Here is a 15,935-nt window from a genome sequence, read left to right as displayed (position 1 = left end):
TCTTTGGTTTCTTAGGTTATCCTCTGAAAATTGTAAATTATAGTATTGCAAGAATTGTGTTTATAATTATTTAGTGCTTAAGAGTTTTCTATTTGTTATTATATTATACTGGGAATACGATATGTAAGTTTTAAGCTATATAGTTTTATTAAAAACCAAACCCATATCTTTACCAACATTATGTGGAACACTCATACTCATGTTACTTGTATTAATCGATTAGAAACAGTCCACATAAAATGTGCATGTAATTACATATTATTTAAGTTAAATATAGATAAAAATAATTATGTGTATGATGATAATCTCCAACTAATATGAATCCTTTGATACTTAGATGCTTACAAAATTTTTAATGGTGGTGAATTGCTTTCTTTATTCAGTTTGAGACATAGAAAATATAGCGTTAATATTAAGTTTTCTATGGTTTTAAAGTTCCAAACTATATGAACTATTGAATTTAACCCGATATTGTACAAATATTCGGTTAAACTCTCCGGAAAGTGAGATTATTATAACAGTTCATGCATAATTTTTATATTTTTACAGCTTACTTGCAAACTTATCAAATATATGAAGCAAATGAATTAAATTGTTGTCGTTTTTACTTACAATTAAATACATAACAAGAAATTGTTTTAATAGTACATGCATAACAACATTCTGTAAATAAATCATAAATCATAAATCAATTAGGATTTCTTGTCGTTTTATTTCCTTATCAAAACCATTTACTAAGTATCTTGGCAAATGTCAAAATTTGAAAAATACTATAATATAATAAAATAATAAATAAGAAGGAACTGTCTGTATTTATTTGTGGCATTATAACTGTTTATAATTTGAATATTTTGCCATAGTTTGCAGAAAACTGGAAAAATAAACCCTTGTACCGATAGGGACAGTCAAGTGTCAATACTGAAAACTTTTGCCTAATAGTGAGATGCCAGAGACATACATCTACATGTATAAGTCTGGTTACGCACTGGAAAAACAAATACACACCATAATAACACTATGACGTGTCTGAAACCTCTAGTTTCGTTATCAAAGCAGAAATGACTTAGAAAAGTACTGAATATTAGTTTTTCGCTACATTTTCTGTTTAACTAAATAATCTGTTCTCGAAAGTATTGACACTTGACTATTCCTATTTGTATAAGGATTTACTTTTAAAATTTTTAAAATAATATATAGAGGATATAAGTGAGAAGTCGTTTGCATACGATAGATGGCGCTGTAATCAGTTCACAAAGTATAAAGTGTTGCCTACTCATTACGAGCTAAGTAGTAGTAAGCTTCCAAAACGTTACGTGGCGCTGTTTCGCGGTTTATTGGCAATATTAGGGACATTTCATTATACGTTAGTACTATATTTTCTATGATGTCGACTGCCTCTCCACAAGCGGCGTGTTGGAAAGGTTCCTGAAGTGGTCTCTGGCGGCTGCGCGGTTCTGCCAGACTGGAGTTAGCAGAATCTCACCAATTGCTATTGGTGACGTAGTTTGGGCTGGAACGGCTCGACTAGTTGCAACGGCGGCTGGTGAGGAACTGAATTTCCAAACTAAGTTTATTTCCTAGGTTCCTGGTCTTGGATTGGCGGCTGCGCACTTCTTCTAGGCTGGACTTGTAAAATTTTACTTACTTGCCTGCGGTGACGTCTCGGTTTGCTGGAGTTGTTCTCAGGCTGGACTGGTTGCTACGGCGGCTCGTGAGGAACTGAATCTTGGACGGCAGCTTGTTTGCTGTATTCGTACTGCGGATCCTGGCGGCTGCGCAGTTTCCTCAGGCAGGACTTAGTGAAATTCTTACCAATTTCTTACTGGTGACGTAGGTCTTACTGGAACGGTTGACGGCTCGACTGGACTGTACGATGCCTCGTGGTGAACTGTATCTCTGACGGCGACTTATTTCTAAGCCCTGGTGCTGCTTCGGTAGCGGCTGCGTAGTTCTCCTAAGCGGGACTTGTAAAATTCTTATTCAGGTGGTGGTGACGTATTGCTGGCTGGACGGCAGGCTGAGCTCAGCACGACTGGTCCCTACGCCGGCTGGCGGACGACTGGCGTACGCAGTGTGAATTTGCCGGTTATCGGCTTGACGCTACGCGGTGACGAGCGGTGTTTGAAATGCCATTAATAATGCCGGTGCGGTAAACTATATTTATTAACAAAATTAAATAAAAAATAACACAAATGTGGTGTCTTAAAATCACTTTGTTACAAGTGTCCTCGCATTTCCGGGTATACCGGAAGTCACTATCAGCTCTGTTATTTCAAATGGAACACTATGTATATTTATGTATTTTTTAATTCTACGGCATATTCTAGACTATTTTCATATAAGGTATTATGGGCCAAAATGTGAGTTTTCAAGTTATTATTAATTTTCGAAAAAAATTAAAGGATGTACCTAAGTGATTTTTGAAAATAGAATAACTCCGACATTTTGCTTTATTTATTAATGAAATTTGGCACTGGATAATTTAAAAGCAATGGAATACAACCAGTTTATGTCAAATTTACAAAAATTCATACAGAGTATTAAAAACGTTTGCCCAATATTATGACGTTGAAGTAGAATTTCCTTTAAAATGGTACACCCTCTATATTATTACATTAATGGATGCAGAATTAAATTTACTTTAAAATGATACTATAGTTCCCTATACCCAAAGTTAACAGTTCTTGTGTAAATTGGAAATTATTGATTTCATCCGGCTCTCTCTAAAGATAATATTTTTAAATTGTTTTTTCAAAGTTTTTTTCAAAGAAATGTTAATATGAAACCTACCTCAAATTTTGTAATGGAAAAATGATCACAGTAGGAGAATAAATAAAGCACAGTTATAGATTTAAAAGAATCACTAATTGAGTTGCTATCAGGTCATAAAATTGGCAAAGGATCTAAACAAATCGCACCGAATAGTATTTCAATTTGGCCGTTTTCCAGTACTTTCTATTTTACTGAACTTTTCACGCTCAATGAGAGTTGTATACCTGGTATACTCTTGTCCACAAAGCCTGCTATAATGAGAAAGAGAGACATGTATTATAGGAGAAATCCGTATCATAAACAATGTATATGTACACTGCGTTGCTACAAAATTTCAAAAGAAACGGACTCTCCACGCCCTACGCTTGTTTATTTCTTCGTTTGACAACAGCAGAAATAGCTCTTTTATTGTTTTACTCACTATTTTCAGCATTATAAGCAAAGGTTTACCAGCACTGTATGCAATTTTAATATTGATCTTCATTTCCACATTGTAGATATTTTTCTATGAAACTGTTAAAATTACTAATTTTGCAACTCTCATCTATTTATTTTCCCATCAAAAACATTTTACTTGTAATTAGTTTCCAAAAAGGGATTATTTCAAGTGCTGCCATCGACAATCCTCTTAAATCTATTATTTAACGAAATAAATTTATAACTTACATATTACATTATATATCGTTTTTTATTTTACTTAGAGCATATTTTACTATTTAATTTAATTTTATTTGAACTGCGTATTAATCCCCTCTGAAAAGTGGAATATTACAATCTGATCCATTTGATACGCCACAAAATTTTTATCCGTTATTTGATACGGATGCGGGCAAAGGATTTCTAGTAAATAATAAATGGTTCAATCCCAGTTTTTCATTACGCTATATTGTACACAGAGATAAAAAGTCAATATAAAGGAAGCGAAAGTAGGGATCGTCTGTTCCGAGAAAGGCCGCTATGTCGGCTATTTTCTTGTGTATGTTCAGTCATCGCTCTGGAAGAAGATAAAGGCAAAATCCACGATATGATCTGGATGAATTCAATGAGCCATTTTCGAACTATGAAATATGAGACTTATTAAAGTCAAAAGGATATCGATTTTAAATCCAGATTTTTATGCGAGAATATTAATAAACAATATTGTGCATCGGAGTGTCTCTAATATTTAAATTTTTTATTTGAACGTTCACTTATTAGGTAAAAATTTATACAGTACCAGAGAGAAAATACGCCTCGTATACGCAAAATGCACGAATGGTATTTGTATGGTGTAAAAGCAAAACACCTCAATCAGTGTCGTTCGTCTCTTGAAGTATAAGAAAAAAATAATAATAAAGAGCGATGTGTCAATAACTGAATTTACATTATAAATGTATTTAAGTACATTGTTTCGTTTAATATGAAGTTTTGAAAAAATTTCAAAAATACGTCGATTTTTAATTTGAAGGGGACACAGACTTCACCGACATCATTACTTATTTTGTAGTTGTCACCCCTTCGTAGATCGAGGTATCAACTTTGAAATTTCAAATGGCACTACAGGGCGTGTGATACATCGTTCGAAAGCTCTTTTGATACTGACTTTGAATCCGTAAAAAAATGTAAAAATCATTAAGTATGCGTTTTCAAGAAAAAAACAGAAATTAAATTTTTTAAATTTTGTATTTTTACATTTAAAATTGTTTGTAATAGATGCTCAAATTGTGCACCCAGTGTTTCTTGTCAAATATGAAGCCTGTCTACGAAACATCTCCTTACACTTGCAAAAACCTCTGGAGTTAAATTCCGACATTCGTTTACAATACGTTGTCTTAAATCTTCAAGATTTTCGGGTTGACTTGCAAAAACCATTGATTTGAGATATCCCTAGAGAAAAAAAGTCGCCTACCTATCCATCGTCCTAGAAAATTCTGATCCAAATAAGCCCGAACTCGTCGCTCAAAATGGGGTGGAGCTCCGTCTTGTTGGAACGTCACAAGATTTTTATCCAGCTGATCATCATTCTCCAGAATTTATGTGATCATGGGACCAATATGATCTTCCAACAAACATAAATAAAAAAATGGACTAACTATGTGATTACCCAATATTCTTGCCCAGTCGTTCAGCTATTCTGGATATTGAGTGTGCGATTCCCTAACACAATGAGGATTTTCACCCGACCAATAACCAATATTATGCCTATTAAGTGTACCATTGACAAAAAACGTACACTCATCACTGAACTAGATATTGTATATTTTGATTTGTAATTCTGTTAGACATGATATCACAAAATTCTATTCTTCGATCCGGATCATCCTCGTTCAAACAATGCACAAGATGTAAGTATTTTGTACGGATGCCATTTATGTTTTTGCAAAATCCGATTAACGTTCGACTTAGGGATCCCTGTAGTACGCTCTAACGATCGCACGGATTGGTGTGGATTCATTGTCAGTTCGCCCAAAGTTACTACTTCCATTAATTCGTTAGGAGGATTGGTTTTCTTAATATTACGGATCCAGTTTCTCGAAATTTCTTAACAATCTGGCTCACGTACGTTTGGTGATCAGGATGCAACTCATTGAAAATTCGAGCAGTTTCTCTAGCACATTCATTTTGTTTTCCATAAAGAAAAATTATTTCAACTTTTTCAGCTAACGAATAAACCATAATGAAAAACTGATAAATGTAAAAGTTACACTTTGATTGTAAGCCGAATATGAGATTTAATACAATTGAAAATGGTTTCAACAATAACACATTTCCGATAAAATGATATCAAACAAAATTGTAAAATGGATTCAAACGATGTATCACACGCCCTGTAGTGCCATTTGAAATTTCAAAGTTGATACCTCGATCTACGAAAGGGTGGCAACTACAAAATAAGTAATGATGTAAGTCGATGTCGCCGTCAAATTAAAAATCGACGTGTTTTTGGATTTTTTTCAAAACTTCATATTAAACGAAATATTCAGGTTGAAAGACACCCTTGTATAATTGTGCGTTTTTTAAAATAATTGGTAAATATTTGTTTTTCTGTTTGTTTATTTATATGTTGAAGTTTATTTTTGATATATTATATTTTTTCTTCCCTGAAGATGGCATAATAGACGAAACTAAAAAATTAAAAAAAAAATATACTGAATTAAGAAAGGCTGTATTTTTTTCCCAACTACTCTTATTTTATCAATGAATTAATAAAAATCAAATACTATCAGACATAATTAAGATATATCATCCTCAGTTGCTTCTTGTGAAATAAGGAGAACGTGTCTGAATTCATAGTTTTGAATTAAATCTGCCGTCGTCTCAATTTTGCGTGTCAACAGAGGTACAATACCATTGTTATACATTATACGTACAGTTTGCTTTACGTATTTGACGGATTGTATGTCTTTCCCATTACACACATCTACATCCACGAACCCAAAGTCTGTGTTAGACATTCAACATAAATTATAGCCAAAGTTTATTTCATTATTCCAGCACGTATTACAATCAACTTCTGTGTCTGATTTGAAATGAACGGCCTAATGCGTTCCGAAATTTTACGACTGTTCTTTGGATATTTAATCATTAGGATGTAATTATTTTAGTTGTAGAAACTCAAAGCACCATTTCCTACAGAACAATGGCTCATTAACTTTACTGTCAAACGGAACCCATATTCTTAAGTTTTCTTTCTTGTTTCTATTAAAGTTATACCTGTTGCCTGTTACAATTCAACTGTATGACAAGATTGTTTTAAATAAAAATAATATCTCTATAGTGGTTCTTTTTATAAATAAAATATGAGACATTTTTTATTTATTTGTTTATTTATTTATTTATTTATTTATTTAAATTATTTGTCCAACAGTGAACCACCAATTACAGGACAAAGTATATAATATATTATTTAACATGTGAGCATACAGAACAAAATGTAAAGAATAAATACAACAAACATACCGATAAGATAGTGTAACAACAAATGAAAAAGAAAATAAGAAGAAAGAAAAAGAAAAGCTGCAACTACTACCTATGTTAACAATCATGAATTGTTGACACTTCTAAAAGCTGTGTACAGATGTTGCAAGCTACAGTTGAATATATCACAAGAGTTACAGATTAAGTTATAATTGCGTGACATAAAAGAAACAGGAGACTTCAATCCCACATTGGTATTATAAGCAGAAGTATAAAAAGTAAGTGGAGAGCAGCAAGCCAACCTAACTGTTAAGAAATTCAATTGACTTAGAATCTCGGGACAGTCTACTTTATTGTTTACTAGTGCATGTAAAATGGTTATGTTATGAGGTGTTTGCATTAAAAAGTGTAGTGTTTTGTCACTGAATAATATTTAGTGAATATTATTCTGTGAAAGCTAATGCAAACTTTTGCTAAAAGCGCCTTATATAAATTTTCATCTGACTTTAAAAATTGTCATTTGAATCGTACGCCGTTGTTATCAACTTGTGATGTACTAGACCATACATAGACATGTTATTACAGAAAGCTTCTTATTTAGTAAATAAAAGGACAATGATATGAAATTTTTGTTTAACTTCTTATTTTTGATGGCGCAATGAAGACATGGTTTAGCACGTCAAAGCTACAGTGGCTTTATAAAGAATAGTGGCGACGATTATATCACAACATTTTAATGTAAACACATGTCACAACATTTCGTTAAAAACAAAAAATATCGACACGTTTTCCCATTCCACTTCGAGGTAGTGAGATCTAAACCACTTTTTTTCTGTCAGTAATGTATGTATCGAATTTGATCCAACTTGTACAGTCTGCCTTAGTATTTTATGCAGCTTACTAAAAAATAACAAAATAAGTATAACATGTCCTACAACGAATGCATAAATTAATGCAAAATATAAGCTCATACAAAAGCTAAGGAAACAGTATATCTTCAATACATTAAATATTGGTGTGATATTACGAGTATAATATCCTGAGATGAGGATTTTCTACTATGCTTGCATGTTCGTATCCAAGAACTCGATTCGTAAATTGAGAGAACTATTTACTACGAAAAAATGACGCCGCTTTGCCAAGTTACCCTGTAAAAGTAATAGTAAATCTTTAGTTTCTACACTGAAATAAATGGGCTTATTAAACTGTTTCTCTAGAATAATGTGCATAGCGCATATTAAAACTTTTATATCAAATATACTTTTATTTAAAAAGAAACACGCGTCTCCATATTCATTATTTAATGAGTTTAACTGCAAAGCGCTTTTATAAATAAATACGATCTACGAAAAAAAAAATAAATAAAAAGTTTAGTTTTTGAGTTACAGGCCTTCAAAGTTGTCAAAAACAAAACTAATTTAATTAAAAACTTCATAACCCTTTTACCGATCGCGTTAAAATTTGGGACATTTATTTGGACTATTATGGCATATTATTTCTTATAGCTTTAGTCAAATCGATGTACTGGGTGATAGTTTTCTCTGGTTACCTATCTCTTTTAGCGGTCAAAACTTTTACAGTGGTCGTATTTGTTTAAAACGGACAGCAGCATTGAAAAGGTCGTTTTATTCAAAAAAATATATTGTCTCTTGAGAAAATCGCCTAGAGGAAGCCATTCTTGAGAAAAATTGCATTATTTGCAGGTCTGCATGTTTCGGTTTGCGTAGCAGTGAAACGGATTTAAATCTTTGAGTTAAGTAGGCGATGAAAACAAGATGTTGATTGCTGTGGCTGTCAGATAATGTCATTATTGTCGTATTTCTTTAGGATTCTCATCACTCTACACATGCAAATTATGAAAATGTTTCATTGTTTTGATACACTGCGGACACTTCGATTTTCTCAAACGACAATATTTTTTCTTTAAATGAAACGACCATTTCAATGTTACTGCTCGTTTTAAAAAAAAATACGACCACTGTAAAAGTTTTGGCCGCTAAAAGGGAGAGGTAACCGGAGAAAACAAGAGAAAACGAATATCGACTAGGCTGTTAAATAAAAAATATTTTAAATTTTTTTAAATAATTTAAAACTAGTAAGTGAAATAATGTGAAATTGGGCACATGTATTTATGTAAACATTGTCCAAAATCTGAGGGCTTTTCCTAAAATTTACATGCTCCAGTGGCGGAGATATAGGGCATCGGTGGCATATTTTTTTAAATAAAATAATACGCCACTGCTTTACGGTAACAACCATGATATTTTCGGATTCGCCTTTCAATTTTCTACAAATTAATACCCCCTTATGTTTTTCGAAAAAACCCTGATTTTCGAGTAAAACTACAAAAACCAACACTTTCACTTAAATGACATGACAAAAACTAATCATTCGGTTATTTATTTGAATAAAGAAATTAATAACGTAATCATCATTTTAATGATTTTATTTGAGTAACTGCTCAAAAATACCTCCATTGGCACGAACACAGGCGCGACATCTTTTTTTAATAACGAAAATATAATTTGTTCGAAATTTATTGTTGCTTGAATCTGATTGTTTATTCATTCTTCTAACTGCTCAAGTGTATTCATTTCTTCACTGTATACCAGCTATTTAGCAGCACTCCTCAAAAAGAAATGAGTTAAAGTCCGGTGTTACTCGAAAATCAGGCTTTTTTCGAAAAACGTAAGAGAGTAATAATTTGTAGTAAATTAAAAGACGAATCCGAAAATGTCATGGTTGTTACCGTAAAGCAGTGGCGTACTATTTTATTTAGAAAAATATGCCACCGATACCCTGTATCTCCGCCACTGTAGCATCTAAATTTTAGAAAAAGGCCTCAGATTTTGGACAATGTTTACATAAATACTTGTGCCCAATTTCAAATTATTTCACTAACTAGTTTTTAAATTATTTAAAAAAATTAAAAAATAAAGTTTAACACCCTGTATCTTTTTAACGAAACGTCCTAGATAAAAACTTTATAGGAAAGACTCCCCTTAAAATTCACCAAAGAATACGAGGTTTCAGTTTTGGTCACCAATTGTGAATCACCCTGTACAGTAGGGAATATTTGTTGTATAAAATCCGAATATGTATATAACAGCTGTATTAACAGAATAAATCGATATCATAATGATTATGTTCCCGTTTTTCCCGTATAAAACGCGTTTTATAATGATTAAGTGATCGTCACCTTGGTGCATATTCGGTTATGATCGTACAATTTCTACAATTTCCGATAGTCCCGCTGTGCATCGACTAATCGACTATTACGCTCCTCCTAGTTGGATGGACATACACAGTATATAGACACATGTCTTGTGACCATTTCGCGTTGTATCTAAATATCTAACTGTCTTATTGTTTGCAATTGTTTTTTCGTATTTAAATCTTGTCTAAATCTTAAAAATCATTTTCTTCTGTGCCTATTAGAAACTGATGACGTTAAACTTTACATAAGATCGATGAACAGAACGGTGACAAAGAAGAGCATGGGTAAAATCAATCAACCAGAGGAAATAGAATTAGGAGCAAAGAAAATCAAGAATAAAGCGCATTTCTTTCAATGTACATTATTTATAGGAAATTAATGTATCAGTTCGAGAAAGAATAGCGTTTTAGATAATCGAGTTAACGGATATTGCTTCTAATATCAGCAAAAAAAATATTTATTTCTACGTTATGTTCAGCCGTGCTTGATTATAACTGATTATGCTGCAATTTTAGTTCCGAAAAATCAGGTAAATATAACTTGGAAACCTAAAATATCTAAATTTTCTCACTATTAAAAAATATTCATTCTGTATCTATACATCTTTGTTCAGAATTAAAAACAAGATCAACATTTTAATATCCTAGACCTGCACTGAAATCTCCAAAAAACAGAATACGAGTAGACAAGTCTAGCACATTAAAGCAGTTGCACTCTATTTTTCTAAACTTTAGTAGACTAAAGTCAGATACACTAAAACCGCTGTATCTTTTCCATTGCGTCACAAGCAATATTCGTATGAACTAAGATGAAAAATCCTTGTCAAATTAGTCACTGTTTTCATATAATTCAAATGTCACAATTCCCAAATCTAGATATCTCCCAAATTTTAATACTGGTAGTATTGATTACGAAAATATGCCAAAAAAAAACGATATTTAAACGCTCAGAAAATACAGGGTGTCTCATAATTAGCTGCCAACCCTGAACAGGCCGATTCTATGATCAAAACTAAGTAAAAAGGTTCATATGAACATAGGTCCGGAAGTGCTTCCTAAGGGCACAGGGACCCATTGAAGAGGGAAGAATGGAAATAATTTTTTTGCAATATCTCTCAATCGCGTTGTGATAAATGAATGAAATTTGGTATACACAGCTAAATTTTGATGAGCAATTTGATGGACTAATCCATTTATTTCCACAAGGTCCATTGGGGTGGGTACGGGGGGGCCCTTGGTACTTTGCGTGTGTAACTTTTTCATCTTTGACTTTTTAACAAATTGGACAGCAAATTCCGTTTTCCCGAACTGTTTTACGTTAAAAAGGTACTCTTGTTTCAAATCGTTATCTTTAACGGTTTCTGAGAAAATCGCTCTTGAATTAATCCCACTTTGGTCAATTTCATAGTAATTTAAACAAAAAAAAATAATAATAATTTTCCTTTCCTCTCTTTTCCATTTAAAGGATTAATTTTTATTTAATTTAATTTTTTATTATTATTTTTTTATTAAAATTAGATTAAATTTAAACAAAAAAATTTTTTTTGTTTAAATTACTATGAAATTGACCAAAGTGGGATTAATTCAAGAGCGATTTTCTCAGAAACCGTTAAAGATAACGATTTGAAACAAGAGTACCTTTTTAACGTAAAACAGTTCGGGAAAACGGAATTTGCTGTCCAATTTGTTAAAAAGTCAAAGATGAAAAAGTTACACACGCAAAGTACCAAGGGCCCCCCCGTACCCACCCCAATGGACCTTGTGGAAATAAATGGATTAGTCCATCAAATTGCTCATCAAAATTTAGCTGTGTATACCAAATTTCATTCATTTATCACAACGCGATTGAGAGATATTGCAAAAAAATGATTTCCATTCCTCCCTCTTCAATGGGTCCCTTTTTTACTTAGTTTTGATCATAGAATCGGCCTGTTCAGGGTTGGCAGCTAATTATGAGACACCCTGTATAAAACAACAGATAGTACGGGGAGGCGATCAAAACAACTGTCAAATTTTTAATCTGAGTGTCAGTTCTGTTTTGATTTAACTGCGATTGTCAAACTACGGTCTAAAACTAATACTCAACAAACGTCCACCATTTTCATTCACTCTAATACACATAAAATATTGGAACGATTGTCTGTGATAGACTGAGACTATGAAGACATTTATGCCATAATTGTATCTCTTTTTGGCGCGTTTAACAAATAATAAATTCACGTTGGCAACAACTGTCTTTGATATTAAGACACACGCAATGGCAATTTTAAAACAGTTCTAGTGTATGTTTCAGTTTTTCACACATACGCAGTTAATTTTCTGAAATTAAGCTGTAGCTAAAATCAATTTCTAATCAATCGGTGTGGTACTTCAGATTTCCGTCTTGATTTTTTCCATTATAGAGGTCGTTTTACACATGCAATAATATAATAGTCCACGGGCCCACGTACAAAGAAAAAAATGATTATCAGCAAGCTGTAACTTTGCGTGCTGCTTAAGTTTGATGAGTCTACCAAGATTTGACTACGAGGAAAATTCAACAGTGATAAGTTTTCCCGTGATTTTCAGGAAAACATTGTGCAAAACCGTACTTATCTTATCAACTTCGACGTCACCTGTTACATGGATGTTGTATAAAGAGGAAAACGTAATATTGACAGTTGGTAAAAGAAGGCTCAAAAAACAAACGTATAGGAGGGGAATTCTGGAAGGAAGCCGAGATAGTTGAAGACTGGCAGTTGAAGTGAGGACCGCGGGAGTGAAAAGTAAGACCGTGGGTGTAATGTGAGAAAAAAGATAGAAGTAGTGAAATAATAAAGGTGTTTAACTGGGATTAGGTAGCAGGTAATATTCTTTAAGTACTTTGTTGTTAATGGTTCTATGAAATCTTATGATGTGATGTTTATAGATGTTTCATGATAATAATTCTTTGTATGTTTAGCTTCCATTGCTTTATGCTCAAGGGCATATACTTTTCTAAGGTAAAACAGTTATAATTATTCTTAACGATTGCTCATTATTTATTACATGTTAAAATATATATCGTCGTATATATATAACGACTCCTTTGTTTCACATCTAACTTGTTTTTGTCCTGTTTACGTTGTCCGAAAAACATAGGTGTTTCATGATAATAATTCTTTGTATGTTTAGCTTCCATTGCTTTAAGCTCAAGAACATATATTTTTCTAAGGTAAAATTGTTATACTTATTATTAACGATTGCTCATTATTTATTTCATGTAAAAATATGTACATTGTCGTGGGCGCCCCGACTTTACAATAATAACTCCTTTGTTTTACAGCTAACTTGTTTTTGTAGTGATGACGTTATTCGTAAAATATAGATGTCTCTTGGTAATAATTCTGGATATGTTTAGCCTTCATTGTCTTACGCTTAGGGGCGTATATTTTTCTAATATAAAATTGTTACAATTATTATTTAATTCTGTTCATTATTTTTGACATGTTCAAATATGTATTTTGTCGAGACCGCCCAGATAGTACAATAACGACTTCTTATTTCAAATTTAACTGGTTTTATACAAGAGCATGTTGTTCTTTGATTTCTTGTGTCCACTTTATGTCACACGTTTATACGAGCCTTGTTGCAGTTACTAACATTTTCGCCCGTGCGGAACGAATATGGATTACGCTGGATAGCCTCCCGTATGGTACTCCAGTGTTAAGAAGGATCTTCCGAAATCTTAACTATAGCTGAGTAGCCTCCCGTATTATGGGACCTCAGTACCTTCCGGCTCTGCCGGCTAACTAACACCAAATCTCTCCAGTTTTACTTGGAAGTGTGTATGACTAATATGGGGTTAACAGATGACATGTAGTGACACATTAAATCAGACAGGTCATTAGCAAAGGTTGTTAATTTATGCCTTTGGTTAGCGGTTGTTTTTGTATTTATATTTGGGTGGTAAGAGCAACGATCGTGGGTTTCTCTGCCATGCTCTTTCCCCACAGGAGCTCTAGATGAGCCTGGCACTCTCATTCTATGTTTAATGGTTGTTAATGTTTTTGTTGTTCTTTCTATTGGTCACATGTTTAATTTGAATTGTATGTAAATAAAGGTTAGGTGTATTTACTCTACTTTTGTTTTATATAATTAAACCATGCATCCCCTCTACAAAGTTAGTAGCCAGTGCCTTCCGGCCAATTAAAAATGGATACACACAACGTAGGTAGTCCTTATGACGATCACATATTTTTTGTCACAACTACGTTTACTTATTTTTTGTCGAACCTAGGGTTGTTATACTACAACATGTCAATCTGGCATAAACATAGAATGTATGACCAGCACTTTTGTTTTAAGTTTAAACGAAAAATATATTTTTTTAAACCCCCCAAAATATTTGTCCGACAAAAATGTTGGTAATTTGAGTTTGTCCCCCACCTCAAATATGTCGATTTGGTGACATTATGGTTGGTGACAACCAGCAAGCTGATTTTTCTGGGAGGGATAGGTAATAAGATTTGAAATGAAGTATCTTATTGTCCGACAAAATTCTTGAGAAATTTTTGCAGTCCGACGCCCCGAAGATATCGACTTAATGACAGCATGGTTGGTGATAACCAGCAATCTGGTTTTTATTTTTTTCTCTAATAATTGAAATGTATAACACAATAAAATACTTGTCCGCCAAAAAGATTGGAAAATTTGCCTTAAAAATGGGAAAAATAACTATTTTTGTGGTACCTAATGTTCATTCCGCTATAAAATAACTATTTTTTTAATGAAAAAATAAAGAAGAATAAATAAGAAAATTATCTTGTTAACAGGAGCAACAGAAATTGAAATTCATAAATAATTATGTCTAACTAATTTAATTAATCTCCATCAAAATGATTTCTTTGTTCAAAAAACTTATATGTACATTTTATTTTATAAACTATTGTAACTATTTTATAAAAAATGGTAACTGTACAATGAATGCATAAATTTTTGCTTGTGTTTTTTTAAATTAAAATTTGCAATCTTGTTTTGACAAACAGTTTACACATAGTTTTGTTCTTGAAAAACCAATTAAACCAATTTTAAACCAATTTTAAAAATATTATTATACATTTATCAACGCGTTTATTAAAAGATTGTCTTGTTGTAAAGTATAAATCCTTAATGCGAAATGACTTTGCAGCATTTAAAACCTGCTGCCAAAGTTCTTAACAGGTGTTTATAGTTTCTCCATAAACAACTGATTTCATGTAACCCCAAAAACGGAAGTCTCGGCATTCCATCTCACATTTATGTACATACAATTTAAATTAAGATGTAATTTTAGGTACGAATAATACTTAATGGACAGTAGCATACAAATGACAGCAATAAGACAAGTGGAATATGTCAATTATTTGATTTTCGTCCAAACTTAAGAAACTTCACCGCTAAATTAATAATAGGTAGGTACTTCATTGTAATTTAATTCAACAGCATTGGAAGTTTCAAAGCCAAATATCTCGAAAACGGTGCGAGATAGCTACTTTAGTAAAGTATACCTTTTTTGTGCAAAAAAAGTTGAAAAATAAGAATTTGTTACCAAAGATGAGATACATTAGAGTACAAAAAAGTTATGTCGTTTTTAACACATTCAATCTACTGCAGCTAGCGCAGCGCCTTCTATGAACTTTAAACAAAATGTGAACACATTTCAATTCCTCTACTTAAAGAACTCCAAACCTTAAAATTTTGTGAGGATATTTGCATTTGTTAAGGAATAAATGAAAAAAAACTAAAATAATATTTTACATTTAACACCCTGTATCTCTTTAACTATCAACTTTTGGACCAAGGTAAGTTCGGCTAAATCGCAATATTTTTGCTTGAAGAATCTACCCAAAAATTTTGGCCTATTATCTCGGGACCACCCTGTATACAATTTTTTTTGTAATTGTATAAAAAAATAAATTAAAATTAGTCATATTTATTTTGAAATTTGAGAAATTTAAACAAATTTTTTTTTATTCATATTTTTTTTTATTAAATATAAATTTTTCTTCTACATCATGCGTAAGTATTGAAACCGCAAAATTTTATTGTTT

The sequence above is a fragment of the Anoplophora glabripennis genome, unplaced genomic scaffold (genome assembly GCF_000390285.2).
Source record: "Anoplophora glabripennis isolate ALB-LARVAE unplaced genomic scaffold, Agla_2.0 scaffold189, whole genome shotgun sequence".
NCBI lineage: Eukaryota > Metazoa > Arthropoda > Insecta > Coleoptera > Cerambycidae > Anoplophora > Anoplophora glabripennis.
Note: the sequence above shows the minus strand (reverse complement) of the source record.